Source organism: Coregonus clupeaformis, chromosome 24 (assembly GCF_020615455.1).
Source record: "Coregonus clupeaformis isolate EN_2021a chromosome 24, ASM2061545v1, whole genome shotgun sequence".
Classification (NCBI taxonomy): domain Eukaryota; kingdom Metazoa; phylum Chordata; class Actinopteri; order Salmoniformes; family Salmonidae; genus Coregonus; species Coregonus clupeaformis.
In genome coordinates, this window is record NC_059215.1 from 28,912,121 (window position 1) to 28,916,242 (window position 4,122).

Here is a 4,122-nt window from a genome sequence, read left to right on the forward strand (position 1 = left end):
TGTTCTCACATTTTTGTGAATAAGTCAGACACAGACTAATTAGAGAGGGCGGACAGCTATCCACCCCAGCACTTTCACATCTGTGACGGATCCCACGGTTGGCCAGCCAGCCACCCTCCTACTGCAACAAGCCAGTACATGGGAGAGCTGCCTGAGAGGATGGTTGGCTGTAGTGTGGGAGATGACTGAGTCAGTGTATGCCTACAGTATGCCTCAGGGGTTTCCAAGGCAGGAATGAAATGTCTCAGGGTGACCCTGATTCCTTGGGGCTGGCGCTACCTGCAGGGTCCCCATCCACGCCTGTGGGGAGTGCTGCATTCCTGCTGCCTGACTCACAGCTCCACACATTGTGTTGGCCAGATTGGCTATTAAGGGAAAGGTCAGCTTTCTCTCTCAAGCACAGACAAACAGGCTGACATGGAGCGCAGGGCAGAGGGGAGGGCGTGGTGACCAGACCACAAGCAGATTCCTGTCACTCCCTTTCTGAGGCAGAGGGAGGGAGACACACATCAATAGTCTGAACGCCAACTGTCAGCATGAGCCTGTCGACTCACCCCTGTGACTCACCCATTTGTAAATAACATTGTTTACACACAAGAGGAGATGTTATTGACGGGTTGTCTTGTCTTTTAGCTCTTTGTTTATGTACAATTGCCTTGGTAAACTCACTGAGGGCTCTATTCAATCCGAATCATGGAAGTTCAGAGTTACAGCGTGATTTAAATTTAAGGGCAATGTTCCCACGTTAGCGGAGACTGCATTCACGGTAAAGGCTGCATATACCGGGTCAATCGGAAATGACCTTTCGATTTCTATTGCGCAATCTAACGCTTCAGTGATACAGATTAAATAGAGCCCTGAGAGAGTTTTCGGAGTTTTGTATGACAGTGAACTCCTAAGCTGTATGAACATGACGTTTAGAATGGGTTTTGGTGGCATGCTGGACACATCAGCAAACACTATATTGAACCCTAGTATAGTCCTTGTTGGAAGGAAGGCCTGCAGGGGCTGGATTCAATCCGTATCGCAGAAGAAATGTGTTTGACTCCGTTCCATTGATCCCATTCCAGCTATTACAATGAGCCTGTCCTCCTATAGCTCCTCCTACCAGCCTCATCTGGCTACAATTGTTGTTAAAAGGTATTCTACCTCACTATTCTCTCTTCCTCTCTCTCTGTTCAAATATTTGTCATAGTCATCCCCATAACCACCCCCATGCATTCCCATCAACCCCTCCCACTAATTTCCCGTAAACAAGTGCATCACTCACTTCCTCATTCCTGTGAGAGTAGTATAAGAGATGCTGATGTGTCAATACTTGCTTTTGCTTGTTGTTGTTCATTTGAGGCTTTAATCCTGAATGAGCCTGCAATTCTAAGGCTTTTGGGTATAAACAATCTTGAGGACATAGCCATTTCACAGTCAGGCTAATATGTACTTTGTCATACAATTACATTGCTATTTATCATTAGTACCGTGTATGCAAAGTGTACCATACATGCATCTGTAACTGCATTCTTAGGGTTTTTGAGAGTTTCATTCAAGTCTTTTATAAGTCATTTAAAGAGTCGAAGAGGAAGTTGAGGTTAGGAAAGTTCCAAGTTACAGTAATGAAGAACTTAAAAGTTGAAAAACAGGAATTGAACCTTGACTTGTGTGGCTGTAACACTTTTCTTCCTCTGAGGCTATAGCCTACATACAGTACACATTCAGGTCAATCGTAGTGTGTGTAATGGGCCTGATGGGTTCCGGTCTGTCTTCTGCCTGCATGTCTTTCACCTTTCAGCCAGCCGCTCCAGTCGTTAGGACAGGATGTTATCACACTTTGATGACTGAGCAAAGGGAGTGAAGCACGCTGGCACAGACCTTTGTCCCCAAGGGACCCAACCATATTATCTGCACTTAACAGATCTATTCTAAAGGTTCTCTGCCAAATCACTGGCATGAACACGTGGACAGGGAAAACACACAATAAAGGGAGATAACATAGTAAAAATGCTTTGAAGCTAAAGAAAAAGAGAGATCCAAATCCTTTGGTGTTCCAGTTGCTCTGTTGTCTGTGCTGGACTTTACTCCCATGACAGAGCCTTGCGTGTAGACTGTGGGGGAGGTTCCTTGAAGTGATCTTTGTTGACATGCTGACAACTGGCATTACAAACAAGACTGGTGGCTATTCTTCAAAAATCAAATAACTTCTAAACAAAACATCAAACAACATATTAGGAAACACTAACATTCCCAATATACATTTGTTTTCAGGAAAGGGAGCAAACTGGGCGTATCAGTAAGTACAAACTTCTGATTCTGATTCAGCCCATTGCAACACATCATCCTAAACACCACTTCCATTTTAATGTTTGTAACGTGTATGCTCCTCCCAAACTCTTGACAGAACTTTCTTCTATTTAAAAATGTCAACAATCCACAGTAACACAGTGAAACTACATTGTCAATTGTCGGCTACCGTTCACTCACGATTCTAACTGTCTGTTTGTATAGTTCCCTCTATTCTGTAGTATAACCAAGTTTAGTGACTACTCTATCCTATGGCTGAAGGAGGAGTGTTTCTGAGGGCCGCTGGACAAGCAGGGCTGCTGCTCTGCCTCCGTCCCCTAAGGCTGGGAAGCTGCTTGTGATGCCCAAGGACGGCAGCCACTGGACTGGGATGAGGAGCATGGGGAAGGAGCTTGGACGGAGGGGACACATGTGGGTGGTGGTGATCTCAGAGGTCAGTAGCAGCAGGGGGCCAGCAGGGGGCACTACATCACCCTGACCTTCCCAGTGCCCTACACCAAGACCCAGCTGGAGAGCAGACAGAAGGGCAACCTGGCCGCCTGGTGATCACATACACCTCCAGCGATCTGGCCAGGATGTGGCATTACTACCAAACCTTGACAGTGCTTAGGGTCTACATCCAGCATGCCTGTAACAAACCTCCTATATAACAAGAATCTGATGCAAACCTTGACCGACCCCATTTGAGCCTGTTGGTGTCATCGTTGGAGAATCTCTCTCCATCCCCTCAATCTTCATCCAAAATTGCCCCCCGTGTTGTGTAGTTTGAGGCCAGCCAGTGCCCATTCCCTGCCTCCTATGTCCCCTCACACTACACAGACCACATGAACTTGAGGCAGAGGAGTATCAACTTCCTGTGGGCCCTGCTGGAGTCCCTGTCCTGCAGATACCTGTAGTCAATGCCATTGCCTCAGATGTCCTACAGAGGGAGCGACTGTTCCACAGCTGATGAGCAAGGCATCGATTTGGAGGAGTGTGTTAATGACTCAGATGCCAACTGAGAAAGCCCAACAGTTCTTTGATGTCTTCCTGCAGGTTCTTCAACGAGTTGTGTGGAGATACATTGGAGCTGTGCCTGAAAATCCTCCAGAGAAAGTCATGGTGATGAGCTGGCTCCCCCAGAACAATCTGTTGGGTCATCCCACCGTCAAGGCCTTCATCACACATGGAAGGATTCATGGGATCTACGAGGGGATCTGCAACGGTGTGCCCATGGTGCTGATGCCCTTGTTTGGTGACCAGAGTTTGTCAAGGAGCAGGTCATGTGAGTCCAGCGGCCCATGAGTTGAACTGGATTCAGTACCACTGCCTGGATCTCTTCACACTGCTCATCATCTTAGTTTTAACTGTTGTCATGGCGACTGTCAAACATTGCAGATTCTGTTTCCACCAGTGCTGCTTTAAGAGGACTTTAAGAGGAATCAGTAAATGCACTGTAGCCTAGTAGGGTTTTCTCTAAGGTATGTAAATAAAATAACATACAGTAGGTAGGTTAAAGGAAAGTAACGCCTGACAGAGATTTGCCGAAAACACACTTTATTTTCAAAAGAGGGTGTAGAATAAAAAATGAATTGATTCGTAGTAAACACATTTGAGTTGACAGTTTATTTTTACAGTCTATGTACAAAACAGAGTGGTGTAGGAAGGTGAGTCAGCAGGGAAGCTACTCCAAGTCCTGTCTCAGTGCTGTTGTCCTTCCCTGTCCTCCCGTGCAGAGCCGGAACACACCCACTTCCTGTCATTCCTTCCCGACCTGGCGCGTCTGTCTGCAGTCTCTGCCACTCTCTACCACAGTGCACTGCTAACTGGGCCACTTGTGTAACCAGC

General features: G+C 46.7%; 1 pseudogene; it reads left to right on the plus strand.

The window, feature by feature from the left end:
* Positions 1-2,201: 2,201 nt before the first annotated feature.
* Positions 2,202-3,866, plus strand: LOC121537493 (annotated as a pseudogene).
* The last annotated feature ends 256 nt before the right edge of the window (positions 3,867-4,122 follow it).